At 37.8% G+C, this 24,537-nt stretch overlaps 1 pseudogene; it reads right to left on the bottom strand.

Annotated features, from left to right (window-relative positions):
• Positions 1-24,537, bottom strand: part of LOC116870546 — a 66,836-nt pseudogene that overhangs the window by 26,706 nt on the left and 15,593 nt on the right.

Raw genomic sequence — 24,537 nt, 5'->3', positions numbered from 1 at the left:
GAAAATTGCAATACAGACATATGAGAAATTTCAATGTAGTTGAGGATGTCACACCCCTAAATTGTGCTGAGTCATCTTTGCCAGTAGAAGTCATTCTTCCACTTCTGTCTAAAGAGGTCCACCCCTGCTTTGCTTGAAAGTCTTATAATAGTTTCTTCTGAAGTAGATGCCTTGCAAGACACTGCTGATTCTCCTCAGGCCCTATCCCTGCCACCCCTCTTTGTTTCTAGACCAACCAATAACTAGACTCGTGTTCCAGCAGAATCCAAAGGGCAAGGTGCAAAGTGTGGCCTGTGAGAAAGCATGCTACATACCAAATAAGAAGCACTGTTTTTCTAACTTGTTGGATAATTGTGGCAGAAAACATAAAGTTGGGTCAGAATGAGCTTATTGATATGGGCTCCCTAAGCAGATTCTGGATTCAATGTTTTAGTTCAAGGGTTAGAAAAAAGTCTAACATTTTGGTTGGTTGGTTGAAACATGAACCAACATTAAATGAAATCAAAGGGCCAGAACTGATTGCCTTGGTATACTATAGAATAATTGTTAAAGTGTCTTATTATGTAATACCTGCTTACCTCCCCAAGGAGAACCCAAAGGACACACCTTTCACTATGATGTGAGAAATACATTTGTGAGGGGAGCTGCAGTACCCTTGAAGAAATCTGGGGTCACTCTTATAGGTCAGAAATTACAGTGAGAATTTCTGCCACTGAACTGGATTCCCTAAATACAATGAGGAAAATTGGATGCCAGGGACAGGTGGCAGCACTTAGTCATCAAAGACAAAGTAGATTTGGTTACCATAATGGACAGCAAAGCCAAAACTAAGAATAGTCTGACTTACAGAGAGAAACCGATGGCATTGGGTATGTGATCATGGTACCCCTAGTCAATGGATGGGCTATCTGATACTTGATCCAAATAAGCCCAAGTGTTCTAGGGCTAATGAACAGACATCTCTCTTTAGTCATCAAAATAGTGTCATGATCTCTCAATCAATCCCTAGCCTTGACCTATTTTACAGACCTAGAACCCTTTGAATGAAGGGGAGGCCAACTGTCAGAATGTATTGTACTGATAAAAAATCATATGGTTGATCTTTCTCACAGCCTATGAGTGCCAGTGGCAGGCAGAGATGTTGTCTGGAGTTGTGGCAAACCCTGTTAGTGAATTACAATGCAAACCCTGGGGCTTTTGGAATAAAGCCCTCCCTTCCTCTGCAGATACCTACTCTCCTTTTGAGAAACAGCTTTTGGCTTACTACAGGGCCTTGGAAAAAAATGAACACCTTATCATGGGCTACCAAATTGCCAAGACACCTGAGCTACTTATCACATGGTTGCTGACCCAGCAAGCCATAAACCTGGGCATGCGCAGCAGCACTCCAGTATCAGCCGGAAGAGGCATATATGGGAACAGGTTCAAGCAGGCCTGAAGGCATAAATAAATTACAGGATGAAGTGACGCAAATGCCCATGGCCCATACTCCGGCTACATTACTTAATCTCTCTCAGTCCATACCTACTGTCTCATGAGGACTTCCCTAAAGCTAGCCGATTTCAGAAGAGAAAACTTGGGCCTGGTTTCCAGGCAGTTCTGTGCAGGATGAAGGTCCCACCTGAAAGTGGGCAGTTGTTGCACTGCAGGACTTTCTCAGGTATCTTGGAGGCACAACGGTGAAGGGAAACCCTCCCAGGGGGCAGAACTTCCAACAGTGCAGCCAGATGTCCATGTTGCTTGGAAGGAGTAATGGCCAAAGGTGTAAAACTATCCTGACTCCTAGGCTGTGGCAAATGCTTTGACTAAATGGTCAGTAATTTGGAAAGAAAATGTTCAGATTACTGGTGACAAGGAAATTAGGGGAAGAGGTGTATTGGTACTCAGACCACTCTGAATGGGCAGCAAACAAGATGTTTGTGTCCCATGTGAATCTTGACCAGAAGTTGCCCTCAGCAGAGGAAGATTTTAATAATCAAATGGGTAGAATGACTCTTTGTGTGGATACTGGGCCTCTTTCCCCAGCCCTGGTGTCATTGCCCAGTGGACTCATGAACAGTGGCCCTCGTAGCAGAGGTGATGATGATACATGGGCTCAGCTACAAGAGACTGAACTCACCAGGCCAACTTGGCTACAGCCACCACTGAGTGCTCAATCAGCCAGCACCAGATATACACTGACCTCCTAATATGGCACCATTCCCTAGGAAGCTCAGCCAGCTATCTGCTTCCACCACGGAAGGGGCCACATTTTCTTCTTACCATAATAGATACTCTGGATATAGAGCTTCTTTCTCTATAGGCCCTATTTCTCCCCAAATTAGCATCCATGGATTTATAGAATGTTTTCTCTACTCATGATATTCCACACAACATTGCCTCTGATCAAGGAGTTCACAGCAAATGAAGACCAGCAATACTCACTCACTGGTAATACCATGTCCTCCATCACTCTGAAGCAGATGGCATGATGCAACAGTGGAATGGCCTTTGAAGACTTAGTCACCATGCTAGTGAGGTGGCAGCACTGGGCTGGGCTCTGGCAATATCCTTCAATAGGTTACATATGCTCCAAATCAACATTTAATTTATAATACTCTGTCTCCCACAGCTAGGATTCATGAGCAGGAATCAAGCGGTGGAAATGGGAATGGCACCACTCACCGTTACCAATCACTCACTATTACCAATCAACTAGCCATCTCATTTGAAAAACAAATGCAAGGTTTCTCTAGACAATATTCACCATTATAAAGAAAATCTATTAGAAAGAACCACGGATTTTCTTCTATTGAAAATAGTACTTGAAGAAATAATGACTAAGGCTTTGGAATTTCATAATAGTTAAGGAAACTTCAGCAGAAAACTGTTAAAAGCTAAGACACAGACAAAAGATGCAATTTCCCATTTCCTCTTTTAGTCCTTGGAAGTAGAGGTTTTAGTTTGATGCTGAACATTTCCAAGTAACATAAGTTGGCCTGAATTCCCCTAAACGGTGATTGCCAGGGCAAGGCCAGTGAACACTCCATGTAGTTGTAAGGAAATTAATTTCAGTCACTTCTATACTGTTTTCTCCTCCCTTTCAAGTAATCTTAGCAAAAAACAACCACCTACTTGCTAATCCTGTCATTTTTACACTCTCTTCTCGGATATATGACCTCTTAGAATAAATCCAAGGATAGGAAGGAATAACAACACCTCTACATTGTATGTTTCACTTAACCTAGGCCCCATGTGAGCAGTTTCAACTGCATGGAATTCAGTCTTATCTGAAAGCCTTAAAACAAAAATAAAAACTAAAAACAACAATGGCAAGGTTCATTACATCAAAGATACCTTTTAATCTAACTCATTAGAAATAAAACACAGTTTAATAATAACATGCTTGAGTTTTTCAGTTTTCAAAAGACAGTCACATGAGTTTATACCAAGAACTATCAAAGTCAGTACCTATAAAGACCTGCCTGGCTTCCTGCTCCCGCTTCCCTCCAAGCCACACAACTCCCAGATTCAGGATGTCACAAGTCCCCTTTACTCTGAGGCCTCTCTCTCATGCCCCCATAACAGAGTCTCTGCTTTAATGCCCTGCATAGTACCTTATTCCCTCCAAAACTGGCCTGTACACTAGTCTACCCAGTTTTCCCAGGACCTGAATTTCAGGCCCCAGCCCCATCCCTAACCCTGGGGCCCCACTATCTGTGATCAGACCTCTCTGTTTATCTGCCTGGATATCACCTGCTTCCAGACTCTGTGTCACCATGGCACGCCCACCTGCTGGGACACCATCTGCTGCACCTGGCTGGTCTTCCTGGACTCTGACCCCCTGCCTGTCAGGACAGCCTCCTGGAGCTGTCATCATCCTCCCTAGATAAGCCCACTAGCTTGACTGGATTTTCTTCCATCAACTGAAACAAATGCCAATGTCAGTAGCCTCTTTTACTCCGTCAGGCGTTGCTGTCCTGTCTTTAAAGAACAAACTAATCCATCCCTCTGCCAAAAAGCTCTTATTCTGATGTTAGACTGCTCTATGCCCTACAAAATATTTCAGTTTAATAGGTTTCAAGCTTAATTAAAAGATATTGCGAGTTCCTTAGCAAAGAGTTATGTACGTGTGAGACGCTTAAGAAGACAGAAACCCTGTACCAACCTGCAATAAAGAAACCTGAGAGACAGTGGAATATTTTCACTGATACTACAGAGATGAAAAGCAATCATCAAATTCAGTTTTCCACACAGCTTGCCATCTAATAGCACATTTATAAAGACAGGAATTGAAAAATTGAATTGAAAAATGAAATAAATGACATTAACCCTTCAGAAGATAAACAAAATGTCTACACAGTGCAAAAAACAAGTTCCAAGCCCAGTTATAGAGATATCAGTATATACCACTATGAGATGGAGAGATACTTTGCCTAGATTTTAAAACAATTCTTTAGTTATACATATGTGCTTTAATTTAAAACAAATGACAGGGATACCTGGCTGGCTCAGTTGGTGGAATGTATGACTCTTGAGCTCAGGGTTGTGGGTTCAAGCCTCACATTGGGTATAGAGGCTACTTAAAAATAAACTCTTTAAAATATTTTAAAAATTTACTTTTTTGGGGTGCCTGGGTGGCTCAATGGGTTAAGCCTCTGCCTTAGGCTCAGGTCATGATCTTAGGGTCCAGGGATGGAGCCCTGAATCAGGCTCTCTGCCCAGCAGGGAGCCTGCTCCGCCCCCCTCTCTCTGCCTGCCTCTCTGCCTATTTGTGAGCTCTGTCAAGTAAATAAATAAAATCTTTTAAAAAATTACTTTCTTTAAAAAAAGATTTTATTTATTTATATTTAATTTTTTTAAAGAGAGAGAGAATGCGTGCAAGTGGAGGGAGGGGCAGAGGGCAAGCGAGAGAGAAAACTTAAAGCCGACTCCTTGCTGAGCATGAAGTCTGATATGGGGATCGATCTCACGATGTTGAGATCATGACCCGAGCTGGAATCAGTAGTCAGACGCTCAACCAACTGAACAAACCAGGTGCCCCTAAAAAATTTTTTAAATGACCAAAAAAAAAAAAAATCATCCATGTTCAACCACATAGCCACTAATATTCAGTACAGAAACAATGTTTTCAATGGCATAAATTTAATGAGTTAAAGGTGTGTTGAAAAAAAAGGCAAGAAACAGAAACTTAAAATGATACAGTCTTCCAACTGGAGATACTCTCATAGAAATCAAACCCAATGACGTCCAATCACAAAATTTTATTAAATAGTCATATGGGCACTAAGACTTTTTATAAATACCAGTTAATTTAATCTTAACAACTCTATAGGATAGGTACTATTGTCAGTTCCATTTTATAGATGAAAACACTGAAACAGAAAGGTTAAGTAAACTGCCCTAGAACAAACAGCTAATAAACGGCACAAGCAGGACTGAAATTTGGCAATCAATGATTTGATGCACTGCACATGCTCTATCTCTGAGTGACTTACTAAGACTCACGCAGCTAGAAGGTGGCAAAGTAAGGTACAGAGATTTCATTTCCAACGTTCAGTACTCTTTCCACCAAATCTTTTGTGGCGCTCAAAGTTTCACTTAGTGTCAGAGACCTGAAATGACATGGCGGGCTAGTAAACGGCCACAAGCAAAACAGCCAAAGAATATTTTAAGTACTGTTGAAATTACAATTGATGTGATGGGATTACATTATGATATGCATTTAAATACTAACAACAGACTCATGAAACTAACGGTAGTAATGTTAAGTGAAGTGGCTCCTTTTGGGGGATCCTCCGGCAGTCAGCTCACAAAGTTGAGCCATGTTCCACATAATAGACAAATAACATATAACCACAAACCAGACTAAACCAAAGAGTATCTTTCGTAGTTCGGCAGTGTGGATATGACTGAGGCACAGTGTCCTTTTGGCCACCCTGCAGCCACAACACCCACACATACAGAACTGTTACACACGGAAGACTTTAATAGTAATCAGCAGCTAAGAGATTCATGACGTCTTCCAGCAATGTGAAGGTAAGTCATCTGACAATAACCAGTTCATGTGCAGCTCTGACGATGATTTCATCTTTTCAAAAGCTGTATCTCTGAACTTTCAGGGTTTTTTTTTTTTTTTTTTTTTTTTTAAATTTCATTTATTTATTTGAGAGGGAGAGAATGAGAGAGAGAGAGAGAACAAGAGGGGGAACGTCAGAGGGAGAAGCAGACTCCCTCCGGAGCCTGGAGCTGGATGTGGCACTCAATCCTGAGACTCCAGGATCATGACCTGAGCCAAAGGCAGTCGCTTAACCAACTGAGCCACCCAGGTGCCCAGAGTTGTGTTTTAAAACAAGCACAAACACTTCCCTACCAAAGGATATTTATTTTTTATGACTGTAGTTAAAATTTCTAAGCTATTCACAAAGTAGAATAATAAACAGATGTTAAATTAATAAAAAAAATTATGTGTTCTCAAGCATCTGTAAATTAGAATTTTACAGGCTGAACAAATTTGTAAAATAATCTAATTATCAATTTTATTAAGAACCTACTTAGGTGAAACTTGATACTTAATACATGATAAATCTGTACTTTCAGAATACCATATAATTCATATAGAGGACATTAGCAATTAAGTAGTTCTGTTTTCAGCAGGTAGTCAAGAATACTTGTTTTATGTACCTTACAATTGCATAAAACATCTTGGAAAAACAAAAACAAATTTGAAACAAGTAAAATTTAAAAACTATTTGCAAGCCTTTAATCCAAGGAGTTGTATTACAAGTTTAAAATAAAAATGAAATGATGACTTCTTTGTCCTAACTCCATAGACTTTAAATGACCTAATTCAATACCACCTTCTTATGGAGAATGCCAGAGACAGAACCTGTTTAAAGAGAACTGCAGACCTGAGTTGGAACTGAAAACCCTTGGCTAACTGGGGAGTGAGTGCTCTGTTTCCCATATAATCGTGGCACCCCCAAACATTGCAGAAATAGACATGTCATGTTCATTAACTTGCCAGCTGTTAACAAGGAAACTATAGAGTAAAGCAAAGCTGACAAGTAACTGGAAAATAAGTGACCTCTGATCAAAAGTGAAACCTGACTTACCTAACCACATTTTTCTACCTATTGGGACAAAAGGGACAGAGGTCTAATCCAGTGGAAAGAGGCAATAATTAGGTTCACCTGGGCAAGGGAGAGAGCAATCATAGGGGAAAAATTATGGATGAAAGCCATACTGTAACCAGCTATTCTGAAAGCAGGCTATCAGGCATTTTCCTGTTGAGGTGACCCTAAGAAGCCATTATCTTTCTTTCTTTTTTTTTTTTAATGTAATTTTTTTTAATCTTTTTTTAAATTTATTTTCAGCATAACAGTATTCATTGTTTTTGTACCACACCCGGTGCTCTATGCAATCCGTGCCCTCTCTAATACCCACCACCTGGTTCCCCCAACCTCCCACCCCCCCACCTCTTCAAACCCTTCAGATTGTTTTTCAGAGTCCATAGTCTCTCATTGTTCACCTCCCCTTCCAATATCCCCCAACTGCCTTCTCCTAACTCCCCATGTCCTCCATGCTATTTGTTATGCTCCACAAATAAGTGAAACCATATGATAATTGACTCTCTCTGCTTGACTTATTTCACTCAGCATAATCTCTTCCAGTCCCGTCCATGTTGCTACAAAAGTTGGGTATTCATCCTTTCTGATGGAGGCATAATACTCCATAGTGTATATGGACCACATTTTCCTTATTCATTCGTCCTTTGAAGAGCATCTTGGTTCTTTCCACAGTTTGGCGACCGTGGCCATTGCTGCTATAAACATTGGGGTACAGATGGCCCTTCTTTTCACTACATCTGTATCTTTGGGGTAAATACCCAGTAGTGCAATTGCAGGGTCATAGGGATTCTCTCTATCTTTCTTAAACATAAGAAAACATGATGAAAAGGACAATGGGCTAGAAAGCTTTATCTATCTTACCCCATGCAATTATTTGAATTTGAGATTTGGGCTGGGTATTTCAAGGACTTCTATTAACCATCTGTGTAGCCCAGAAAGTCTTTTCACCTCCCAGAGCCTTGTTTTGTTGTTGTTTTGTCTTGTTTTGTTTTGTTTTTCATTTGTGGGCGAATTCTCCATTGTGATTTGCCTGGGAAAGTCTTAGTTTATTTACATTTTCCTGACTTCCCATCCGGCTTAGGTTTTGTCATTTTCAAAAGGTCTCAGTGTTGACAATATATAAAGACGTAAGTTAGAATGATGTTTTTTCCTAATTCATCCAGCAATAACATCCTGTCATCCATGAGCCCGATTTAGGAGGAAGGGAAGCCAGTAGATGTGAATAGCAAATGTCTTACCAAGGAAAACATAAATTTCACTAGGGAGAACAGAGCTAGAACTATATATAACTACACAGATCTCAAAAACATAATGTTGGGAAAAGCACTGTATTATTATTTGTGTGAATTTTAAAAACACAAACCAGGACTAAATATCGAAATGGTCTCCTAAATACATGAGTAACATGATAAAGTGGATTGGAACAATAGACACAAATGCATAGATGCTTCTGAAAGGAGACTTCACAAATTCTAGGTTTTTTTTTTTACTTCTTTAAAAAGAAAAATTAAGCAAATATTATAAAATGAGATTCTAAGGAAGACTGGATTTTATTCTTTGTTGATTTTGTGCTCTGCATTGCTGAAATGTCTCAAGATAGAAATTTCAGAACATGAGGTGGAGCTAATCAAAGGCAGGCCTGGAAAAGCAAGCATACAGAATGCTTGTTAATTGCAGCTGGTACACATGACCTGCGGTCGGTGGGTCTGCTGAGTTGGTGTTCCAGGCAATCACCCATTGCTTTACTGGCTCATGACTGGACTCTAGGACAACCACCTGAGGTTCTTCTGGCCTTCTTAATGGGTAATTCAAATTGTTCGGTGGTTGATACCAAGTACATAACTGTAACACAGGAACTGACTGCAACACATACATGACAACCAAAGCCCCTGCAACTTTCAAAGTTATCCAGTGTGCATAAGCAGGCTCTCCTTGAAGAGGTCATAACACATTGTCCAAGAGCCTTTTTGATACAACAGACAGAGGCTGACCATACAGGTCCCTTAGCATAATTCAGAGAGCTAGACACTGAGCTAAAAAAAAGAATCTTCCCAGCATCTAAGAACAGATGAATAATAAGCAAATGCTAACAAAATGCAACAACTGACCCAGTGTGTTTTGTAATGTTGTATGTGTTTATGTGTTTACTATTTCTCACTGCACATTTTAGAAAGATTTTATTTTTATAAATCCCAGGATAGGGCAAGAGGGACTTTCTACATTAATGGGTATCCTTTTTATTTTCTGGATTAAGGCTGTCCAAGTGTTTCCCAAGATAAGGCTCTAGGTTCCCATTATAACAGTACTATTTATCAAGTGTCTATTACAGGCTAAACATTTTAAATTAGTTCATTTACACTTATTTTATTCAATTCTCACCAACAAATATCTCATTTGGTGAGACAAATACTAATACTATCCCCATCTGTCTGATGTAGGAATTAAGGCCCAGAGATAGGAAATTTGGCCAAGGTCTAGGAGTTAAGTACAAAGCTGGTAAGCCTGATTCTAAAGCACCCTTAGAGTCTCTCACTGAATTGTCTTCAGGAGAACCCTTGTATCAATGATATCAATAACAGGTCCTAGAACTTTTGTTCTCAGAGATAAGTTAGTGAACAACCCTCCATCCCCAGCCCCTTACCATCCCGTATATTAATTCCTTGTGCTACATTTTATCCTACTGGTACCTACTGGTACCTAACCTATTCTAGTGGTACCTGACCGGTACCTAACTGGTGCCTAACATTGAGAACCATCTCAATGACCAGAGGTAGCTTATTTTAACTTCAGGTAGCTTTTTCTTTGATTAAATAAAAATGGGTCTCCTCTGATTCCCAACCACTCAACCTAGTTTTCCTTCTCAATCATACAGAACAGATGATACTACTCACGTAACTGAAGAAAGTTAGCATGGCATCTGCAGGACCTCCCCAAACTATTAAATAAATGTCAGCTTCTCTTTTGAGTCTCCTCACAGTTCTGGTAGTTCCCACGGTCTGGGGAATTGCAAAGTGTCTTCCACTGTGTAACCTCACTGCTCACAAGAAAGCCTAGCACAGGGTAAAAGGGGTAAGTGCTCAGTAAATACTCACTGAACCAAGGAATGAGAAAATGAGTTTTGCAAACACCACAAACATTAAATGACTATGATTCTGATCATTAACAATTAGTGTTAAACTGTCAATGACCATCTCATTCTATGTATAAGCTCTCTTTCCTCCCCTTTACAGGTATGTCTGTATGTTGGTTGTTACTTGTTTGGTTGCCCATTTTCTCCTCCAGAACTAACCGCTTACAAGTAGTTTTCTAACAATCTTCAAAGGAGACAGCTAGCATGAAAATCAACAAGATTTATTTCTTTATCTTTAGGTTTGTGCTTGTTCGGTTTTGTTACTCTTAACACAAAATGACTAAGGTTCTCTTTTGCTTTTACTATGAGGGAAAACATTTTATACATTTCTTTTGTCTACTTCCAGGCCTTTTTCTGAGGATGGTCAATCATATATACATACTAAGTATATATCTATGAACAAATAAAATACATGCTTAAACAAATAATTGTTTAGCAGGGGTATTAGAGCTAGGGCCTAAGCGGGATTAATTTTTTTTTATATTTTTAAGATTCAGACATTTCCAGGCATGTCTCATGAGCCAGCAGGATAAATGGATGAACCTGCCAAGGATATAACTTCATGAGACCTAAAAGTTTTTATAGGAAGGACAATGGTAATGACTACTAGCCAATCCCTAGGACCAAGACTTCTAAGAGAAAAAGCCACCTATTAACAGCCCCTGCCCTTATGTCAGAGAAGGAGAAACCTCTTTAGAGTTGGCAGCTAGAGAGAGTCAAAGAAACAAACCTGATCCAAAAGCAAAGGTCGGGTTAGAAAGGAAGGGAAAGGTGGCTGAGTGGGGAACACTGGGCAATTTGACCCTGGAGTCAAAAAGCCATCACAGATGCGGAAGAGGCAGCAGGAGGGGAGAGTGTCCATGTCAGCTGAGGAACCACTACAGAAAGCCATGGGGTAGGAGGAGAGACCTGGAGGAATAGCAGTGGCCAGGTATCTACACATTGACCAGAGACACTGAGAAGGACTGGATATGAACAGAAAAAAAGACTAGGAAGTTCATGGGCCTGCTGTTTCCTCTTTCTCATGAGATATTTGGGGCTTGTACTTTAGCAACTTTTCTAATAGGTTTGGGGATAGAAAAGCACTGTTTTGTTGGTATTAATGTGAATTGTCATGGTCCAAGATGATATCACCTGGATGTTTAAAATAAAGTAAAACTTTTTTTCTTTATTTCATTGTCCATTGATGACAATTAACTTTGCTTTCTCACTTGCCATAGGGTCCCAGCATTGAAGGGGCAAATCTACTCTAGAGGGAGAGGAAGAAAACAATCTTTCTTGTACTATAGTCTATTACAAAACAGGAAATACTTCTCTCCAAACTTGATCATTGTGACACCCTTCTGCAATTATCAATTATACCACAATCCAAGACAGGAAGCTATAATGATTTCATTTTTATTAGAGATAACATATTTTAACACATTATATAAATTCAAAATTACTCAATGATGTTGTAAGTAACTTATATTGAAAGGAAATGCCTTGGCATATGTTAAGAATTATAAAATTGTCTAGCTGAAATCCCTTACTCTCTTGGATGGTATAACTCAAATTTAGTTGACCTTTTAGGTGGAATAATTCTAATTTCTATGTCACTATTTGGTCATCTCTAGAATCTAGAATCTAGAATCATCTCTAGAATTTTTAGCTAAGACATATAATATGTTCACTCTACAAAAATGTCAGTAATGCTCTGTGCCTACAGCAGGTACAATACCAAATGACTACTATTCCAGGATGGGCTCTGCTTTATCAAGCCTTCAGACAGTAGCCTATTTGGAATATTAGTAAGAAACTGCAGATCTATTAATTCCAAAAAAATCAAGAAAAAATAATTTTCAAATTTCACATTGCTAAGCATGCTGCTTGAGTCTTTTCTCTCCTTATATTTATAGACATTTTGATATGTTCATATTCAAGTCTATCAAGCTTCAATAATGCTTTCTACCTTTGAGGTCTTATTAGACAAGATTATAAGAGTATTCGCCATTTTCTTCTGGTTATGTTTCACTGTTTTTTTCTTCTTTAATCAATAGATAATAGTATATTGTATGAATAAAAGATCCAACTTTAGAGTTTTTCCTAACATTAACCAACTATTGGAACTGTGTTGAAGTAGTAATATTTTCTTCCACCAACACGAAATGCTGTCTTTATTAAACATCATCTTTATATGCTTAAATCTGGAGAATTTTCAAGGTTAGTTCCTCTAAGTCTCTATTTTAGTAAAAAGTACTATTCCTGGGGTGCCTGGGTGGCTCAGTGGGTTAAAGTCTCTGCCTTCAGCTCAGGTCATGATCCTAGGGTCCTGGGATGGAGCCCCACATCGGGCTCTCTGCTCAGCAGGGAGCCTACTTCCTTTCCTCTCTCTCTGCTTGCCTCTCTGCCTGCTTGTGATCTCTGTCAAATAAATAAATAAAATATTTTTTAAAAAAAGTACTATTCCATCTTAGTAGTTATAACTTTATAATCTTTTTTAATATTTGGAATTGAAATTCCTTCTTCATTATTCTTTCCCAAAAATGTGTTTTCCCTTTCTTCCACATAATTTTAGTAATCATTTTGCCAACATCTCACTAAAATCTCTCTGTTTTTAAATGGAATCGCACTAACTTTGTAAATTAACTTGGGGAATCCAACACAATTACAATAGTTGTTATTCTCATCCAGGAATATATTGTAAATCTCCATTACTGCTAATCTTCTTTTGTGTTTCTCAATAAAATGTTATTTTTTCTTCATTTAAATCTTACACATTCTTATACAGTTTACTGATTGTAATATTTCATTGCTATTATAAATGGGATTTCTTCATCATGTTTTAGCTGTTATAGAAAAGTCAATGGATCTATTCACACTTATCTTTTGTATGGCCACTTAATAAAGTTTCTTATTCCAATAGTTCTTCATATACTTTTCTTGGGATTTTTAGTAAAAAATATAAACATTTTTAAGTGAAAAAGATGTCTCCTCTTTTCTAGTAATTATAACGTTTGAGAGATACATGAGTTAAACCACTTTAGTTCTAGTCAGTTCTACCACTTACTAGCTGTGTGACCTTGGCCAAGTTATTTAGCTTCTCTGGGCCTCAGCTTCTTGATTTCTAAAATGAAGATGATAATAGCTCATATCCTAGGATTGTGAAGGTTAAATGATTTAATATTTGTAAGGTATTTAGAATACTTTCTAGCATATATAAGAACTTTTAAAATGTTAGCCATTTTTTAAATTTGTTGTATTGGATAGAATGTATAGAATGATGTTAACTGTAAATGATGAAATTGGGTACCCAGTAACCCTCTGGGGTTATTTCAAGAAAACAGAAAAACCCTCATTTTTCTGTTTTCTTGAAATTGCTTTTTCACAATTTAATAATATCTCACTATTTCTAAATTACTATGTTGATTGTGTGTTTTCTCAAAAGAAATACATTTGCATTTTACCATGTTATTTGCAATTCTATTAGGAAAAAAAAGGAGGGGTTCTATTCTTTAGCCTATGACTATGAATTATTCTAATAAATGTTCCAATATTGAACTACTTATACATTCCTAGAATAAACATCACTTGTATTACTCTATTTTGTTGCTTTCTACATTTCTATATCCAGTTGATTCAATGAATTTCTGTGATTCTCCATTTTGTCTTACTTTTATCAGTGTTTTGGAGACGTGTGTGTGTCTGTGTGTGTGTGTGTGTGTGTGTTATACTTTTTATTAAATGAATCAGAAATATGTTCATCTCTTTTATAGAGTTCACAGAATATGGGATAATGTGTTCCTGAAAAAAATGAGTATTTCTAACCACTGATTATAAATACCTGATGAAAACATGATACTTTGCTCATCTAAACAGAATATTTTAGCTCCCGCCAAATCGTCCTACCCAAGCTGGTCAAGAACATAGGCTTAAGTATCAGACAAAATTAGGCTCAAATCCTAACTTCACCACCCACTGGCTAAATGTGTGCACTTGGCAAGGTGCATTTTTATCACAGGGAAAAATCATACTTTCCTTACCTTTCTCACATGTGAGGATTACAGGAGATTATGTTTATAAACCACTATACACTCCACCTACAATAAAGACTCAATAAATTATTTTATGTTAGTCTCAATTTTCCTGAAACAAAAAATTAAATTTTACAATTTTATTTGCTATTTTTTCTTAGTATGGAGATTTTAGTTATTTGTATATAGAGAAAGGGAAATGCTGATAAAGTTATTGGTATAAATTGCTTCATAATAAAAGGTAATTTCAATTAAGACATGTTATTCTCTACAGTAATAAATTTAAAGTTGGCCATGAAAGCAAAAATGAAAATGAACACATCGCCACTGTCTCCATGAAACTACTGTGGGTTATTAAAAATAAAGTTGTACTGGTTTTGAGAAAAACAGGCAATGAGCCTAAACCAAATTTAATATCTTCCACTCTTCCCTGTTCCTTTGGAGCTTTTTGTTCTCATGGGAATCTGAGAGTGGGAAGAGAATGTTGAGCCCTTCGCACAGTCTGAGGCTCGCTCCATGTTTTCCGATCAGCCCTCTGAACTACAATGTTGGATGGGGGGGTGTCAGTATCTCTCTCTGGCAGGGAGAATCCATCACTAAGAGATTGAAGTGGCCTCAAATATAAGTCCTACAAAAATAACAGCATTTTCGTGAAATTTTAAGACTGTGATATGAATGTAGTCTCCTTTTTAAAGGACCCATGATAGGTGTCTATAAGCATATACAGATATAAATATAGATACATACACTATATATACTATATAGATATATGAGTATATACAAATATTTGGATAGATAGATATTCATAGTCACCTGTACAAATGGGTGTCATTTATATATATATGCACCATTGTCATATATATATTTATAAATATGAAATATGTGATATATAGATATATAGACACATATCACCAGCACAAAGAAATCTGTTTCTCTAAAAAAGAGTAATTCAGATTTATGTCTACCAGTGTCATCAAGAAATATTTGGTTGCATTTACTATGGTCTCTGAGGAGATTAGAATTGACCCAATAGGTAATAGAATGACTTTCTCTTCTGTTTTCAAGGCTATAAATTTAAAACATTATTTTGGTAAGCTGACTTCCACTGTTAAGAACAATTTAAATAAGCCCAGCTAAGAATGTAAATATCAAAGCAGGCTCCATCTCTGTACTGATCGCTGGCAAACACCAGGATGAAAATGTCTATCTCGGATTCTCAGCATGCATCATTTGCTATTAATCTGACAATGACAATAGATTCTATTAAGCTTTGATTAAACTGTATTGATTTGTTTTCTAAAATAAAGACCTACCACTGTACCTTTTCTTTGCTGTCATCTGGGTTTATAGTAACAAAGACATTTTTAGGGACATCCTCAATAGCGGGATCAATGGATCAAAAGCTTACCTACTTCTGTCCTGCTCCCTGTGTGGCCTCAATAACTTGATGGTTCCCAGCTTCTCCCAGATTCTCTTGATCGAGTGCCTTTCAGTATACTGTGATCCCTGAAAGAAACAAAGGGGAGGAAAGATTTATTAAGATTAACATCTCTCATTCCTCGTCTACCTTGGAAAAGAACAAATGGCTCCTTGGGCAATAACACTGTCTAATTTAACACCACAATGCCACACAATTTTAAAACAACATTCATTGTTATTTTTTCATTCCCCATCCTGATTTCATTTTTACACTCTCCTGATTTATAGCAGGAAGAGGATAAATTTCCTTGTGTAAGCAGCTCAATACTCCCTTATAAATGAGGAGCGTGTTTCTTCTCATTTGTTCACTGTTCAAACTCATCAACTGTATTCTGCGTAATCTTCCTCCTGTTTTGCTTCCAAGACTAACAAGAGCAGTCACACACATTCTTACTAAATAGCAAAATCAACAATATAGCAAGATACATATTTTTCCTCAGCTTTTCAAATTTCTATTGGAAATAGATTCATGAGTTGACTGACAACTTTTCTCAAACGTGTGATTTTAAAAGCAATAAATCCCCATAGCAGTTCATCTTTAAATTCCAATGCCAAGGAGGAAGAACCTTGTTTTTCCCATAATATTTGGAATTCTGGAAGAGAAAACAACCCCAATGAGATCTGGCCTGCATGTATTGCTTTGACATCAAGAGGTAACTTGAAAATTTGCTGTGAATAAGTACCCGACCCACTTGTTTGGTTTTCCTGTTCATATCCTTTTCAGTACTTATATATCAAAAGCCCCTATTTTACAACTAATAATACAGAAAACAACTTGGTTATTTTCATTTCCACATGGATTCCTAATGGAGGTGGCTTCAACTGATCACTGGGTAAACTAGGCCCCCCTTTCACGTATTTGAGCACGTGGTAAATGCCTAGTTGTTCTAGATGAGAGCACCATGTTTCATGTTACAGAGATTTATCTGTTCCTTTTTATACAAAATGTGGGGCCAGTAACATCAATATTCCAATGCTTGTATGTTCTGTCTAACTTGATGAGGGTTATTCAGAGCAGGAAGGAGTCCAGTGCTGTCTGCTGTTTTCTCCTCTCCCCTCTTCCTCATAAACCACCAAGTTCTATCTATTTCAGGCTCAGAAAGATCCTCAGCTCACTCTTCCAATTCCATTCCCACAGGCCCACACCTTCCTCCACCCCCTCAGTTCTTAGACATGTTAAGACATCTCTCACTAGGCTCTCTGGTTTGACACATGCCCCTTCCAGTCCATATTCCACAGATCATTCATGTTGGGACACTCACTGAACTTTCCATTTGTATGAATCCCAAGAATTATACATAGCGGAAATACTGAATCATTATTCTGAAATAAAGTATCTTGTCTCCCAAGTGCCAACAGCACTATGCTAGCCATCTTTTAAGACAGTTTTCAAATAATGTCACTACACTTCTCTTTCCTTTGCTTTCCATATTTCCTCATAGCTTACAAGTAACCCAGAGCACAAGAAAGTCCTAAGGACATTGTAATAAAGAGGCAGAAGCAGTGACCTTAGCTCTAGTTCCAGCTCATCCCTTGTCACCTGTTGACTTTGACGAATCATCTCTCCTTTCTTCTTAGGTAAATGGCAGAGCCTTGCTTATCACATGGAGATGGAAATATTTATCCTGCTTATCTCTCTAGGTTGTTCTGGGAATCAAGGGTGATCCCATACAATAAAATACCAAATGTGTAATACTGCTATTACCCTCCCTGAAGGACTGCAGAGGTAAAAACTGTGCTTCTTATGTGTTAACCCTAGATTCAGATTGGGATCCTAGAAAAGGTAGCTGTGATCACACTTTTAAGTCTTGCAGCTTCCCTTTGGGACTGCGATGTTCTAAAGAGTTTTGTTTTGGCTTCCAGAGGGAGAAAAATGCCAAAGGAATCATAATCTAACATATTTGGACTTCCAAGACATGATGAATCTAAAGAGGAAAGAAAGGGAGAAGGGCCTCAAAACAGTGACAAATTTTAATTGGCTGAAACTACCATAACTAAAATAAGCTGTCATTTGTGGCACAAATGTTCATGCAATCTCCTTAAAATCCAAATAATTACTCTAGACATTAGGGGACCCTTTTCAATATGAACTATCTGCCTATTCTCTATCATTGTGCTGTAGGTTTTAACTGGAAAATGTGGACTATATATAACAGGATGAGTTTGTTTTGCTTCTAAAGAGGAAACACAAAATATCAACCCAAACATCACTTCATATATAAACAACACTGTAGCCTCAGTTCAAGGATGCTTTTCTTTTAGACTAAAAAATAACAAAGGAGGGAGGAATATATTTGAACACATGCATATAAACAAACCAAAGAAAGTAGAGAAGAAGGGCAGAGTGATAGGAATAAAGACCACGAGCTCTATTTTCCTAAAATTTGGTGAGATAAATGTTAATCAGAGTTTACAAAGTTTAAATTCTCCTTTAAATTGCATAGATATAATCAGGTAAAGAAAATAAGCTTCCATGAAGTACAATTTTTCTTGAAATTATTGTCACATATTTAGAAGGATCTAAAAGTGGGTTCATTTATTCCTTTCAGATACTCAAAACCAATACTTACTGAGTACCTTCCATGCATGAGACTTTGCACAAGATGTGATAAGATGTGCTGGTTTGAACCTCTTGGCCATATTGGGTTAACAACAGATGTCAAAAGAACTGCACAAATAGGCCCTATAAAAAACACACTGCTCTTCTGCCTAGAATGCATATCACCCTTTGCTCTTACTAGCAGACTCTGGACCATCCTTAAAGGATTCCAGCTCAAACGCTGCTCCTTTTGTAAAGCTCTCTGGAATTCCTCTAGTTTGACACTAATCATAATTCCGGCCACTAAATCACTATGTTCAAAACTCTGATGTGCTAACCATGGTCAGCTTTGCATTACGGCACTGTGTGTGACAATCTTCCCTAGTAGCCTGTGAACATCTTCAGTGGTAATGTTTTATTCATCTATCCGCAGGACTTAGCATGACATACTGTAAATACTCAATTAGTGATTACTGAATGGAAAATTCATACATCTTTACTTGCATGAGAAAAAGATAGATCATAACTTTAAAGATTTGTAAATGTTTTGTGTTCACCCTTGCTCTATGTATTTCTAAAAAGATGAATTTATACCTTGAATGTGAAAATATGGAAAACTCATGTATTCATTTATAAAAGTCTTTATAATAAAATTAGCATTGTTTTATTCAAATCCCTTTATTTACTTATTCTTAAGTTTTCCTCTCACTAACTTACTCTCTCTTATTTTTCCTACTAGATAGGAGTGATTTCTCTTTTTTAAACATTTATTTATTTATTTGAGAGAGAGGGAGAGAGAGTACCAGAGGTAGGAGGGTCAGAGGGAGAAGCAGACTCCCCACTGAACAGGGAGCCTGATGCTGATGCAGGACTGGATCCCGGGACTCCAGGATCATGACCTGAGCCAAAGGCATTCCCTTAACCAACTGAGCCACCCAGATGTCCTATATGATTGATTTCTATAACAGTTTTTAAACCAACCTGCTAATGAAATCCTCAGCAACTGCTATAATTTCAAAAGCTTTAGTAGCTATTGTACATATATAAAATTCTAAATAACCTGGTCCCCTCATTTAGTCAGCAAACATTGTTGTCTATCATGTGGTAGATACCGCAGAAGAAACACAAACCCTTTCAGGAGAGAAACGGGTTATAGCTAGAGCAGTTGATAAGAAATATATACAAACGAGCAAAATCAAATGTTACCTACATGTCATATTTCTAATTATCTGAAATTATTAAACATTCTTAGAATGAAGCCTCAGTAGCTGAAGAATGAATTAATAGGACCCGATGAAAATGACTAGAATCAGATATCTATTCATGTTTCCCATTCAGTTAATACAAATAGTTAAACAGCCAGCTGTCCTCTTAGATTCAAGTTGATATCATAAACATTTTTAATAGGCAAAGTAAAATGAAGTTTTCTAATTAAAAATGTACTGCCTGCGCTGTACAACTGCTTTTATATAGGAATTTGGCAAAGTTGACCAATTTTGTCTTAATGTTGACAAATTCTGCCCCCTTAATCCCACTATGAAATTCCCTTAAACATTTTGGTCCCCAGGATAATTCTCTTTTTACTTCATTGTCAGTGTGCTGCTATGGGGAGGGAGAGGAGACAAAGGGATTTTAACATTTAATAAACACGTGTTCTGTGTGATAAGCCTTGCTAGACACTTAACATTTTATTCCATTTCATCATCATAATTAATCTACCACATAGAGGACTTTTTTCAAAGCTTAGAAATGGCGAGATACCTCCCCCCAAAGTCACATAGCTAATAAGCCACAGAGACAGGATTCAAATTCAGTTCTATCTGACTCTAAAGCCTTTGATTGATCCACTATGCACCATGATGCCTCACAACATTCTTGGGATATTTTCTTTTGGGGCTTTTCCCCTATATTATTTCCCTCTTACGACTAAACAGTAGTTCCAAAATAAAATAAAATAAACAGTAGTTCCTTCACACTTATTGTTTTGCCTCGAAGCTCTAGGAAATATATTTTTTTGAGAATTGATACAAAAACAATTCACTTATTCATTTCCTTTAATTTTTCTTTTAACCACTTCCCATTTTTGCACATCTCATACATATATATATATATATATATATATATATATATATACCCCTCTCATCTCATACTGAAGAGAAACAACTTCAATGCCAAGTGCCTGAATTTATCTTACACGTTCACAGAATTTGGGTGGATGTAAAAAAGCATAATTAAAAGGCTCCCTTCTGTGGACTACTGGCCCATAGCATAAAATAAGCAAACTTAGTTATGTAAAATGATTTCATAGTTTGCATTCTCTTGCATTCTCTCATCATATCATTAGAACCTGAAACAAGTCTGTTGTGAATACCCACTGGGTTGCCCTCATGAAACAACATGGAACCTAAAGTATTCTGTAATGATCAAGAGCACAGATTCTAAAGACATACTTTCTGATTACAAATCTTCAATGTGTATATTTGGCCCCATTACCTAACCTTTCTGGGCAGGCCAACACTTCCCCACATGTAAAATAATCTTAATAATAGTACCCATCATATACAGTTACTGGGAGGTTTAAATGATATGGGTACTTCATTGAAGTCAAAAAGAATAAAGCTCAGTACATACTGTGCTTAATGTTTTAGATTTATTACTACTCTTCTCTAACTTTATATAAATAGAATACTCCTACCAATGATACATACGATAAAAAGAGCAAAATGATCACTTATAAATAGTAAGTAGCTATAAATAATACATCTTAGAAAACATTAAAATTTTCTATGTAGTATTGATATAAATATCCAAGTAGTCCTCTAACTGAATGGCTTAGACACATTAATGAGTGTGCATTATGTGTGTAAAACAAAAATCTGTGTGAAATTCTTGAGAGGAATTTTTAAGCTTTTAACTTGTTATTTTTAAAGAAAATAGTTCCTTCAAAGAATATAGACACTAATGCAACAAAGAAGCTTCCTCTGTCCCCAGAGCAGCAGGCAAACAGTGACAGCCCAAGGCCAGGAGTACTAGATGAAAACTAAGTGGGATGAAGGGAAATAAGGTTCATTCATATCATTTGTCTCTAGCTGGTCAGTGTTAATTATTTCTCAAATCTGACAGCTGCATGTTCCTCTGCTTCACACTTTAGCCTTTGATGCAACAGTATGCTATTCCAAAATATTTAAAGAGCTCAATTTTGGCCTCCAAAATATGTGCTTGGATCTTCAGGAGAAACCAGTGCTCAACAAAGGCAACTTTAAATCCTAAAAGCAGAACTCAGCCTTCTTATGAAAGCTGATGAGTTCTGACATTTTATCAACTCTCCTGAAGAGTCATTTATGCATCGTGTTAAATAGTAAAAATAAAATAAGTGGGCCTGGTGAATTATTTTCTGACTTGACCAGGCCAGAGTTAGCTTGCTGATTTCTCTCAAATGTGAATATTTACTTTGGCTAAATAATGGTAATAGGGAAAGTTACATATTCCATGAGGCATAAAGAAAAATTACTTTTCTATTACCCAGAAACCTTCCCTTGCAACTAAGCATGAAGGAGAAAAAAACTGGGAAGAACGTATTTGAAATGGGAACTCTAGCTGCTACAGCTACCTGACTTGCTCCCAGTTCATGTTTAATTAAATTTACATCAATAATTCCATAAATTGCTTGCACGTTCATAGAACATAAGTTATCATCTTTGATTCTAAGGTCAAATACTTACTGCTAACAACCCTTGTGCCTCTCAGGGAGACTTGGACCCCTGCCAGACTGTACTGCTTTGTCCATGGGGGCGGCCCCACTACTGTAAAACTCCGTGGGGGATGATCCACCACCATGGCCCCCTGGTTGGCTGGCAACAACCCCTTATCACTGCTCCTCGGCGACTGCTAGGCAACAGCAGCACTGAGTCTGACCCAGCTGCTCCCAGAGCACGGCTTCTCAAGAGGGCCAGGTTAACAGGAGGCCAAGGGCCCTAAGTGACTAATTACATAATCCATACACGTTTCTCAGAATGCTCTCCGACTGTCGCTAGAGAAAAATCAGAGCACAGCTAGTTCCTCCCCTGAAGGGTACTCTGGAATGTATCCTTAATTTAAACTCTATCCCTGGATCTTTAGAGAAACTGACAGAAAACTAACGCATCAGAGCCAAAATCTGTGGCCAAAAAAGTCTATTTAAAAAAGCGCACACACGCATAAAGGAGGTCATTCTTTTTTCAATCACATTTAAAATATGGCTTTCAAAGCTTTCATAATTTCAAAGAATTTTGCTATTTAGATATCGTCTGTTAACAGACCAAAAAATGGGAAAAACATAAGAATTTTCCAAGCCTGTTCCTAAGATATTTCAATACATAACTCTAAGTACAGCAGTTTCTAGGAAAGACTTTCAATTCTAATCAATAGTTAAACCCACATTTACATCTTCAATTTCAATATCTCTTTCTACACTCAACAAATCTAAATTGTCATATTTTTCCATCTACATCCAACCTACCTCTTAGGACAAAGGCCTAATCAATCTAAAAACTTACACATCAGTGCATGAGTACAGCCTCACCCAATCTTCTTTACTGTCCCTTAGATCTCTATCGTGAGGAAGAGGTAGGTGCTCCAAGAGACATGGTCTTTTAGCCAGTACACCATAGATACAAATAGGATTCTGCTACTGTGCTCATTTAAAACCATCGGTCAAGTCCAAGCTATTTAGCAGGATATGTAAGGCACTTCTGAATCTACTTCCCATCAAACTTCCAGCCACATCTGCTCAGTCCACAATGCGATTTATAGTTCCCTAAACAACATCACGCATTTTAAGTCTCTTTTTTCTTCCCAGGACACATTCCCCTTTGCCTGGCAAACTACTGGTTAGATGTCAAGATGTAACAATATCATCACCTCCTCTGAGAAACTGTCTCTGATGTTAGAATTACTCATAACCACCTCTGAGCATCTTTATTCCTGATTCATACAGCCATGATGGCATTGGTCATACTGTTTCATAGTTATTTCCCTACTTAACATTAACCCCATGTTGTTCAAAGGCTAGAGCCTTATTCTGTTCAACCTGGTTTCCTCAGTGCCTAGCATATTCCTTAACATTAAGAATGAGTTTATACTATAGTTTAATAATGATAAGAAAATTGTGCACCAAGGCTAAATGGTAAAATATATGAGGGCTGGGCATTTTTAACCTCTTAATTAAACAATTTACTAAGAAACAAAAATAAACTAATCTCCTGACTTTGGGGCTGGTCTTCTTCTCCATAAACTATGATGAATCATTGAGGGCAAATAAGCAGATATCTCTGAATTGATACAATCCATTCAGTATTATGGCTAAAATAACCAGATTTTTTGTGCCCATTCTGTTGTAATTAAAAAACATGAAAGTCAAGGGAACTACATGGTCTGGCAACCAAATCATTAAAAGCTGGTCTGGAGCTAGTCTCTGGGAAGGAAACTTCCCATTCAGATTAGTAACTCTTAAAATGGCTTTCACAGAGGGACGCCTGGGTGGCTCAGTCGGGTAAGCGTCCAACTCTTGATTACGGCTCAGGTCATGATATCTCAGGGCTCAGGTCATGATATCTCAGGGCTCGGAGAGTGAGCCCAGTGTTGGGCTCCGTGCTCAGCAGGGAGTCTGCTGGAGATTCACTCTCTTCCTCTCCGTCTCCCCCCACCCCTCCCCCCACCCCTCCCCCTACCCCTCCCCCCACTCACACGTGTGCGCTCTCTCCCTCTCTCAGTAAATAAATAAATTTTAAAATTTTTTCACAGAAATCTTGGTGTAACTAAAATAGAGAAGAGAGTATAAAAGAAATTAACTAGCTAAAGGCCAAGTAAAAAGCAAGGAAAAGTTATTCTCATTTTAAAATTTCCTAAATAGTAATTCACAAAACTTTATTTACTCAACACGTGTTCCTCAAAGCACTAATTTTAAAGATAGGAACATAACCAAACAAAACACAAAAGCCCACAAATGGCACAACAAACCTAGTATCTCAAAGTCGCTCAACCTCTTACCTCACCACCTCAGGAGCTGGACATACAGCCCTCCATTTTCAAATATAACAATGCTTTTAGGATTTTTCTGTAACAAGTTCACATATATGATTATGCAACCATATTGCCAAAGACTTTAACATTAGCAGTAATATGACTGTCTAGGTTAACCCATGCAACACAAACCCTAATTAATGGAAATCTGCATTGTGAGCCTATGAATTGTTAGTCTATTAAGAGCTTGTGGGGTCCACACACTGC

The sequence above is a fragment of the Lontra canadensis genome, unplaced genomic scaffold, assembly GCF_010015895.1.
Source record: "Lontra canadensis isolate GAN:19392208 unplaced genomic scaffold, GSC_riverotter_1.0 scaffold23, whole genome shotgun sequence".
Lineage (NCBI taxonomy): Eukaryota > Metazoa > Chordata > Mammalia > Carnivora > Mustelidae > Lontra > Lontra canadensis.
Note: the sequence above shows the minus strand (reverse complement) of the source record. Positions and strands in the feature narration are given on the sequence as shown.